The following is an 11,653-nucleotide window of genomic DNA, read 5'->3' on the forward strand; positions in this document are numbered from 1 at the left end:
CAAATAAATTCATTAAAAATCCTACAATGTGATTTTCTGGATATTTTTTTTCTCATTTTGTCTGTCATAGTTGAAGTGTACCTATGATGAAAATTACAGGCCTCTCTCGTCTTTTTAAGTGGGAGAACTTGCACAATTGGTGGCTGACTAAATACTTTTTTGCCCCACTGTATCTATAATTCCATGTGTATAACTTGTATTATCATCTACATTTATGATTGTCACGCCCTGACCTTAGTATTCTTTGTTTTCTTTATTATTTTGGTTAGGTCAGGGTGTGACAAGGGTGATTTATGTGTTTTCGTCTTGTCTTCGGTTTTGTATGTTCATGGGGGTGTTTACTAGTCTAGGTGTTATGTATGTCTATAGTTGCCTAGATTGGTTCTCTATTAGAGGCAGCTGTTTATCGTTGTCTCTGATTGGGAACCATATAGTTGCCTGTGTCTGCACTATTATATTATAGCGTCACGTTCGTTTTGTTGTTTTTGTAAGTTTGTTTAGTGTTTTCTTCATTAAGTATGTATTCACATCACACTGCTCCTTGGTCTCCTCCATACCACGAACGTGACAATGATGAGTATTTCTGTTGAAACGATGTGAAAATCACTTGATGTTTTTGGAACTAGTGAATATAACGCGCCAATGTAAACTCAGACTTTTTCATATAAATATGAACTTTATCAAACAAAACATGCATGTATTGTGTAACATGAAGTCCTATGAGTGTCATCTGATGAAGATCATCAAAGGTTAGTGATTCATTTTATCTCTATTTGTGCTTTTTGTGACTGCTATCTTTGGCTGGAAAAATGGCTGTGCTTATTGTTGCTTGGTGGTGACCTAACATAATTGTTTGTAGTGCTTTCGCTGAAAAGCATATTTGAAATCGGACACTTTGGTGGGATTAACAAAAAATATTTCCTTTAAAATGGTATAAGACACATGTATGTCTGAGGAATTTTAATTATGAGATTTCTGTTGTTTTGAATTTGGCGCCCTGTACTTTCACTGGCTGTTGTCATATCATCCGGTTACCGAGATTGCAGCCATAAGAAGTTAAAGCCATGGGAAAGTCTACAATAGATTATAATAGTGTATGATAACACAGGTTACACTACATTATCTTACTGTGACATCACACTTTGAAGCTGACAAGTTTGATTATTACCTGAAGTGGTAACATTTTACAATCTGGTTCCATCTGTAAAGGTTTGAACTTAGGGTATTAACAGTTATTTAATCATTTGTAAATGCATTATAAACCATTGGTCAAACTAGTGTGATAGCCAGTCAGTGTTTGCCAAATAGTGAGATAAATAGTGAGATAGCCAGTCAGTGTTTGCCAAATAGTGAGATAGCCAGTCAGTGCTTGCCAAATAGTGAGATAGCCAGTCAGTGAGAGGGGCACAGATAAGGGGCAGGACAGGGGTGCAGGAGGCTAACACCCTGTAGCAAGAGGGTCACAGATAAGGGGCAGGACAGTGGTGCAGGAGGCCAACACACTGTAGCAAGAGGGGCACAGATAAGGGGCAGGACAGTGATGCAGGAGGCTAACACACTGTAGCAAGAGGGACACAGATAAGGGGCAGGACAGGGGTGCAGGAGGCTAACACCCTGTAGCAAGAGGGACACAGATAAGGGGCAGGACAGGGGTGCAGGAGGCCAACACCCTGTAGCAAGAGGGACACAGATAAGGGGCAGGACAGTGATGCAGGAGGCTAACACACTGTAGCAAGAGGGACACAGATAAGGGGCAGGACAGGGGTGCAGGAGGCCAACACCCTGTAGCAAGAGGGACACAGATAAGGGGCAGGACAGGGGTGCAGGAGGCCAACACCCTGTAGCAAGAGGGACACAGATAAGGGGCAGGACAGGGGTGCAGGAGGCCAACACCCTGTAGCAAGAGGGACACAGATAAGGGGCAGGACAGGGGTGCAGGAGGCCAACACACTGAGACCTGCAATTTAAACCTAGTTGTAGTAATAATAAAGTTATGTCACACAAAGTGTTGTAACAAAATGTAACATAGTTAACCTGAAGTCAGACATTGGTAAAGCTGAGTAACATTTATTGTTACCCTGTAATGTAACATAGTTAACCTGAAGTCAGACATTGGTAAAGCTGAGTAACATTTATTGTTACCCTGTAATGTAACATTGTTAACCTGAAGTCAGACATTGGTAAAGCTGAGTAACATTTATTGTTACCCTGTAATGTAACATAGTTAACCTGAAGTCAGACATTGGTAAAGCTGAGTAACATTTATTGTTACCCTGTAATGTAACATCGTTAACCTGAAGTCAGACATTGGTAAAGCTGAGTAACATTTATTGTTACCCTGTAATGTAACATAGTTAACCTGAAGTCAGACATTGGTAAAGCTGAGTAACATTTATTGTTACCCTGTAATGTAACATCGTTAACCTGAAGTCAGACATCGTTAACCTGAAGTCAGACATCGTTAACCTGAAGTCAGACATCGTTAACCTGAAGTCAGACATCGTTAACCTGAAGTCAGACATCGTTAACCTGAAGTCAGACATCGTTAACCTGAAGTCAGACATCGTTAACCTGAAGTCAGACATCGTTAACCTGAAGTCAGACATCGTTAACCTGAAGTCAGACATCGTTAACCTGAAGTCAGACATCGTTAACCTGAAGTCAGACATCGTTAACCTGAAGTCAGACATCGTTAACCTGAAGTCAGACATCGTTAACCTGAAGTCAGACATCGTTAACCTGAAGTCAGACATCGTTAACCTGAAGTCAGACATCGTTAACCTGAAGTCAGACATCGTTAACCTGAAGTCAGACATCGTTAACCTGAAGTCAGACATCGTTAACCTGAAGTCAGACATTAGTATAATTCAACTTTGCTATAATACATTCAGCCGCAAAAATGTTGTCAAAATAAAGATGTAGTGCAGTATAATTCAGTAACACCAAGATGTAGTGCAGTATAATTCAGTAACACCCAGATGTAGTGCAGTATAATTCAGTAACACCAAGATGTAGTGCAGTATAATTCAGTAACACCCAGATGTAGTGCAGTATAATTCAGTAACACCCAGATGTAGTGCAGTATAATTCAGTCACACCCAGATGTAGTGCAGTATAATTCAGTAACACCCAGATGTAGTGCAGTATAATTCAGTAACACCCAGATGTAGTGCAGTATAATTCAGTAACACCAAGATGTAGTGCAGTATAATTCAGTAACACCCAGATGTAGTGCAGTATAATTCAGTAACACCCAGATGTAGTGCAGTATAATTCAGTAACATCCAGATGTAGTGCAGTATAATTCAGTAACACCCAGATGTAGTGCAGTATAATTCAGTAACACCCAGATGTAGTGCAGTATAATTCAGTAACACCAAGATGTAGTGCAGTATAATTCAGTAACACCCAGATGTAGTGCAGTATAATTCAGTAACACCAAGATGTAGTGCAGTATAATTCAGTAACACCCAGATGTAGTGCAGTATAATTCAGTAACACCCAGATGTAGTGCAGTATAATTCAGTCACACCCAGGTGTAGTGCAGTATAATTCAGTAACACCCAGGTGTAGTGCAGTATAATTCAGTAACACCCAGATATAGTGCAGTATAATTCAGTAACACCCAGATGTAGTGCAGTATAATTCAGTAACACCCAGGTGTAGTGCAGTATAATTCAGTCACACCCAGATGTAGTGCAGTATAATTCAGTAACACCCAGATGTAGTGCAGTATAATTCAGTAACACCCAGATGTAGTGCAGTATAATTCAGTAACACCCAGATGTAGTGCAGTATAATTCAGTAACACCCAGGTGTAGTGCAGTATAATTCAGTCACACCCAGGTGTAGTGCAGTATAATTCAGTAACACCCAGGTGTAGTGCAGTATAATTCAGTAACACCCAGATGTAGTGCAGTATAATTCAGTAACACCCAGATGTAGTGCAGTATAATTCAGTAACACCCAGATGTAGTGCAGTATAATTCAGTAACACCCAGGTGTAGTGCAGTATAATTCAGTAACACCCAGATGTAGTGCAGTATAATTCAGTCACACCCAGATGTAGTGCAGTATAATTCAGTAACACCCAGGTGTAGTGCAGTATAATTCAGTAACACCAAGATGTAGTGCAGTATAATTCAGTAACACCCAGATGTAGTGCAGTATAATTCAGTAACACCAAGATGTAGTGCAGTATAATTCAGTAACACCCAGATGTAGTGCAGTATAATTCAGTAATACCCAGATGTAGTGCAGTATAATTCAGTAACACCCAGATGTAGTGCAGTATAATTCAGTAACACCCAGATGTAGTGCAGTATAATTCAGTAACACCCAGATGTAGTGCAGTATAATTCAGTAACACCCAGATGTAGTGCAGTATAATTCAGTGACACCCAGGTGTAGTGCAGTATAATTCAGTCACACCCAGGTGTAGTGCAGTATAATTCAGTAACACCCAGGTGTAGTGCAGTATAATTCAGTAACACCCAGATGTAGTGCAGTATAATTCAGTAACACCCAGATGTAGTGCAGTATAATTCAGTAACACCCAGGTGTAGTGCAGTATAATTCAGTCACACCCAGATGTAGTGCAGTATAATTCAGTAACACCCAGATGTAGTGCAGTATAATTCAGTAACACCAAGATGTAGTGCAGTATAATTCAGTAACACCCAGATGTAGTGCAGTATAATTCAGTAACACCCAGATGTAGTGCAGTATAATTCAGTAACACCCAGATGTAGTGCAGTATAATTCAGTAACACCCAGATGTAGTGCAGTATAATTCAGTAACACCCAGATGTAGTGCAGTATAATTCAGTAACACCCAGATGTAGTGCAGTATAATTCAGTAACACCCAGATGTAGTGCAGTATAATTCAGTAACACCCAGGTGTAGTGCAGTATAATTCAGTCACACCCAGGTGTAGTGCAGTATAATTCAGTAACACCCAGGTGTAGTGCAGTATAATTCAGTAACACCCAGATGTAGTGCAGTATAATTCAGTAACACCCAGATGTAGTGCAGTATAATTCAGTAACACCCAGATGTAGTGCAGTATAATTCAGTAACACCCAGGTGTAGTGCAGTATAATTCAGTAACACCCAGATGTAGTGCAGTATAATTCAGTCACACCCAGATGTAGTGCAGTATAATTCAGTAACACCCAGGTGTAGTGCAGTATAATTCAGTAACACCAAGATGTAGTGCAGTATAATTCAGTAACACCCAGAAGTAGTGCAGTATAATTCAGTAACACCAAGATGTAGTGCAGTATAATTCAGTAACACCCAGATGTAGTGCAGTATAATTCAGTAACACCCAGATGTAGTGCAGTATAATTCAGTAACACCCAGATGTAGTGCAGTATAATTCAGTAACACCCAGATGTAGTGCAGTATAATTCAGTAACACCCAGATGTAGTGCAGTATAATTCAGTAACACCCAGATGTAGTGCAGTATAATTCAGTGACACCCAGGTGTAGTGCAGTATAATTCAGTCACACCCAGGTGTAGTGCAGTATAATTCAGTAACACCCAGGTGTAGTGCAGTATAATTCAGTAACACCCAGATGTAGTGCAGTATAATTCAGTAACACCCAGATGTAGTGCAGTATAATTCAGTAACACCCAGGTGTAGTGCAGTATAATTCAGTCACACCCAGATGTAGTGCAGTATAATTCAGTAACACCCAGATGTAGTGCAGTATAATTCAGTAACACCAAGATGTAGTGCAGTATAATTCAGTAACACCCAGATGTAGTGCAGTATAATTCAGTAACACCCAGATGTAGTGCAGTATAATTCAGTAACACCCAGATGTAGTGCAGTATAATTCAGTAACACCCAGATGTAGTGCAGTATAATTCAGTAACACCCAGATGTAGTGCAGTATAATTCAGTAACACCCAGATGTAGTGCAGTATAATTCAGTGACACCAAGATGTAGTGCAGTATAATTCAGTAACACCAAGATGTAGTGCAGTATAATTCAGTAACACCCAGATGTAGTGCAGTATAATTCAGTAACACCCAGATGTAGTGCAGTATAATTCAGTAACACCCAGGTGTAGTGCAGTATAATTCAGTAACACCCAGGTGTAGTGCAGTATAATTCAGTCACACCCAGATGTAGTGCAGTATAATTCAGTAACACCCAGATGTAGTGCAGTATAATTCAGTAACACCCAGATGTAGTGCAGTATAATTCAGTAACACCCAGGTGTAGTGCAGTATAATTCAGTCACACCCAGATGTAGTGCAGTATAATTCAGTAACACCCAGGTGTAGTGCAGTATAATTCAGTAACACCCAGATGTAGTGCAGTATAATTCAGTAACACCCAGATGTAGTGCAGTATAATTCAGTAACACCCAGATGTAGTGCAGTATAATTCAGTAACACCAAGATGTAGTGCAGTATAATTCAGTAACACCCAGATGTAGTGCAGTATAATTCAGTAACACCAAGATGTAGTGCAGTATAATTCAGTAACACCCAGGTGTAGTGCAGTATAATTCAGTCACACCCAGATGTAGTGCAGTATAATTCAGTAACACCCAGGTGTAGTGCAGTATAATTCAGTAACACCCAGATGTAGTGCAGTATAATTCAGTAACACCCAGATGTAGTGCAGTATAATTCAGTAACACCCAGATGTAGTGCAGTATAATTCAGTAACACCAAGATGTAGTGCAGTATAATTCAGTAACACCCAGATGTAGTGCAGTATAATTCAGTAACACCAAGATGTAGTGCAGTATAATTCAGTCACACCCAGATGTAGTGCAGTATAATTCAGTAACACCAAGATGTAGTGCAGTATAATTCAGTAACACCCAGATGTAGTGCAGTATAATTCAATAACACCAAGATGTAGTGCAGTATAATTCAGTAACACCCAGATGTAGTGCAGTATAATTCAGTCACACCCAGATGTAGTGCAGTATAATTCAGTAACACCCAGGTGTAGTGCAGTATAATTCAATAACACCAAGATGTAGTGCAGTATAATTCAGTAACACCCAGATGTAGTGCAGTATAATTCAGTCACACCCAGATGTAGTGCAGTATAATTCAGTAACACCCAGGTGTAGTGCAGTATAATTCAATAACACCAAGATGTAGTGCAGTATAATTCAGTAACACCCAGATGTAGTGCAGTATAATTCAGTAACACCCAGATGTAGTGCAGTATAATTCAGTAACATCCAGATGTAGTGCAGTATAATTCAATAACACCCAGATGTAGTGCAGTATAATTCAGTCACACCCAGATGTAGTGCAGTATAATTCAGTAACACCCAGGTGTAGTGCAGTATAATTCAGTAACACCCAGATGTAGTGCAGTATAATTCAGTAACACCCAGATGTAGTGCAGTATAATTCAGTAACACCCAGATGTAGTGCAGTATAATTCAGTAACACCAAGATGTAGTGCAGTATAATTCAGTAACACCCAGATGTAGTGCAGTATAATTCAGTAACACCAAGATGTAGTGCAGTATAATTCAGTCACACCCAGATGTAGTGCAGTATAATTCAGTAACACCAAGATGTAGTGCAGTATAATTCAGTAACACCCAGATGTAGTGCAGTATAATTCAATAACACCAAGATGTAGTGCAGTATAATTCAGTAACACCCAGATGTAGTGCAGTATAATTCAGTCACACCCAGATGTAGTGCAGTATAATTCAGTAACACCCAGGTGTAGTGCAGTATAATTCAATAACACCAAGATGTAGTGCAGTATAATTCAGTAACATCCAGATGTAGTGCAGTATAATTCAATAACACCCAGATGTAGTGCAGTATAATTCAGTCACACCCAGATGTAGTGCAGTATAATTCAGTAACACCCAGGTGTAGTGCAGTATAATTCAGTAACACCCAGATGTAGTGCAGTATAATTCAGTAACACCCAGATGTAGTGCAGTATAATTCAGTAACACCCAGATGTAGTGCAGTATAATTCAGTAACACCAAGATGTAGTGCAGTATAATTCAGTAACACCCAGATGTAGTGCAGTATAATTCAGTAACACCAAGATGTAGTGCAGTATAATTCAGTCACACCCAGATGTAGTGCAGTATAATTCAGTAACACCCAGATGTAGTGCAGTATAATTCAGTAACACCAAGATGTAGTGCAGTATAATTCAGTAACACCCAGATGTAGTGCAGTATAATTCAATAACACCAAGATGTAGTGCAGTATAATTCAGTAACACCCAGATGTAGTGCAGTATAATTCAGTAACACCCAGATGTAGTGCAGTATAATTCAGTAACACCCAGGTGTAGTGCAGTATAATTCAGTAACACCCAGGTGTAGTGCAGTATAATTCAGTAACACCCAGGTGTAGTGCAGTATAATTCAGTCACACCCAGATGTAGTGCAGTATAATTCAGTAACACCCAGATGTAGTGCAGTATAATTCAGTAACACCCAGATGTAGTGCAGTATAATTCAGTAACACCCAGGTGTAGTGCAGTATAATTCAGTCACACCCAGATGTAGTGCAGTATAATTCAGTAACACCCAGGTGTAGTGCAGTATAATTCAGTAACACCCAGATGTAGTGCAGTATAATTCAGTAACACCCAGATGTAGTGCAGTATAATTCAGTAACACCCAGATGTAGTGCAGTATAATTCAGTAACACCAAGATGTAGTGCAGTATAATTCAGTAACACCCAGATGTAGTGCAGTATAATTCAGTAACACCAAGATGTAGTGCAGTATAATTCAGTAACACCCAGGTGTAGTGCAGTATAATTCAGTCACACCCAGATGTAGTGCAGTATAATTCAGTAACACCCAGGTGTAGTGCAGTATAATTCAGTAACACCCAGATGTAGTGCAGTATAATTCAGTAACACCCAGATGTAGTGCAGTATAATTCAGTAACACCCAGATGTAGTGCAGTATAATTCAGTAACACCAAGATGTAGTGCAGTATAATTCAGTAACACCCAGATGTAGTGCAGTATAATTCAGTAACACCAAGATGTAGTGCAGTATAATTCAGTCACACCCAGATGTAGTGCAGTATAATTCAGTAACACCAAGATGTAGTGCAGTATAATTCAGTAACACCCAGATGTAGTGCAGTATAATTCAATAACACCAAGATGTAGTGCAGTATAATTCAGTAACACCCAGATGTAGTGCAGTATAATTCAGTCACACCCAGATGTAGTGCAGTATAATTCAGTAACACCCAGGTGTAGTGCAGTATAATTCAATAACACCAAGATGTAGTGCAGTATAATTCAGTAACACCCAGATGTAGTGCAGTATAATTCAGTCACACCCAGATGTAGTGCAGTATAATTCAGTAACACCCAGGTGTAGTGCAGTATAATTCAATAACACCAAGATGTAGTGCAGTATAATTCAGTAACACCCAGATGTAGTGCAGTATAATTCAGTAACACCCAGATGTAGTGCAGTATAATTCAGTAACATCCAGATGTAGTGCAGTATAATTCAATAACACCCAGATGTAGTGCAGTATAATTCAGTCACACCCAGATGTAGTGCAGTATAATTCAGTAACACCCAGGTGTAGTGCAGTATAATTCAGTAACACCCAGATGTAGTGCAGTATAATTCAGTAACACCCAGATGTAGTGCAGTATAATTCAGTAACACCCAGATGTAGTGCAGTATAATTCAGTAACACCAAGATGTAGTGCAGTATAATTCAGTAACACCCAGATGTAGTGCAGTATAATTCAGTAACACCAAGATGTAGTGCAGTATAATTCAGTCACACCCAGATGTAGTGCAGTATAATTCAGTAACACCAAGATGTAGTGCAGTATAATTCAGTAACACCCAGATGTAGTGCAGTATAATTCAATAACACCAAGATGTAGTGCAGTATAATTCAGTAACACCCAGATGTAGTGCAGTATAATTCAGTCACACCCAGATGTAGTGCAGTATAATTCAGTAACACCCAGGTGTAGTGCAGTATAATTCAATAACACCAAGATGTAGTGCAGTATAATTCAGTAACATCCAGATGTAGTGCAGTATAATTCAATAACACCCAGATGTAGTGCAGTATAATTCAGTCACACCCAGATGTAGTGCAGTATAATTCAGTAACACCCAGGTGTAGTGCAGTATAATTCAGTAACACCCAGATGTAGTGCAGTATAATTCAGTAACACCCAGATGTAGTGCAGTATAATTCAGTAACACCCAGATGTAGTGCAGTATAATTCAGTAACACCAAGATGTAGTGCAGTATAATTCAGTAACACCCAGATGTAGTGCAGTATAATTCAGTAACACCAAGATGTAGTGCAGTATAATTCAGTCACACCCAGATGTAGTGCAGTATAATTCAGTAACACCAAGATGTAGTGCAGTATAATTCAGTAACACCCAGATGTAGTGCAGTATAATTCAATAACACCAAGATGTAGTGCAGTATAATTCAGTAACACCCAGATGTAGTGCAGTATAATTCAGTCACACCCAGATGTAGTGCAGTATAATTCAGTAACACCCAGGTGTAGTGCAGTATAATTCAATAACACCAAGATGTAGTGCAGTATAATTCAGTAACACCCAGATGTAGTGCAGTATAATTCAGTCACACCCAGATGTAGTGCAGTATAATTCAGTAACACCCAGGTGTAGTGCAGTATAATTCAATAACACCAAGATGTAGTGCAGTATAATTCAGTAACACCCAGATGTAGTGCAGTATAATTCAGTAACACCCAGATGTAGTGCAGTATAATTCAGTAACATCCAGATGTAGTGCAGTATAATTCAATAACACCCAGATGTAGTGCAGTATAATTCAGTCACACCCAGATGTAGTGCAGTATAATTCAGTAACACCCAGGTGTAGTGCAGTATAATTCAGTAACACCCAGATGTAGTGCAGTATAATTCAGTAACACCCAGATGTAGTGCAGTATAATTCAGTAACACCCAGATGTAGTGCAGTATAATTCAGTAACACCAAGATGTAGTGCAGTATAATTCAGTAACACCCAGATGTAGTGCAGTATAATTCAGTAACACCAAGATGTAGTGCAGTATAATTCAGTCACACCCAGATGTAGTGCAGTATAATTCAGTAACACCAAGATGTAGTGCAGTATAATTCAGTAACACCCAGATGTAGTGCAGTATAATTCAATAACACCAAGATGTAGTGCAGTATAATTCAGTAACACCCAGATGTAGTGCAGTATAATTCAGTCACACCCAGATGTAGTGCAGTATAATTCAGTAACACCCAGGTGTAGTGCAGTATAATTCAATAACACCAAGATGTAGTGCAGTATAATTCAGTAACATCCAGATGTAGTGCAGTATAATTCAATAACACCCAGATGTAGTGCAGTATAATTCAGTCACACCCAGATGTAGTGCAGTATAATTCAGTAACACCCAGGTGTAGTGCAGTATAATTCAGTAACACCCAGATGTAGTGCAGTATAATTCAGTAACACCCAGATGTAGTGCAGTATAATTCAGTAACACCCAGATGTAGTGCAGTATAATTCAGTAACACCAAGATGTAGTGCAGTATAATTCAGTAACACCCAGATGTAGTGCAGTATAATTCAGTAACACCAAGATGTAGTGCAGTATAATTCAGTCACA

Source organism: Oncorhynchus mykiss, chromosome 9, assembly GCF_057628025.1.
Source record: "Oncorhynchus mykiss isolate SJ-2025 chromosome 9, ASM5762802v1, whole genome shotgun sequence".
NCBI classification, from domain to species: domain Eukaryota; kingdom Metazoa; phylum Chordata; class Actinopteri; order Salmoniformes; family Salmonidae; genus Oncorhynchus; species Oncorhynchus mykiss.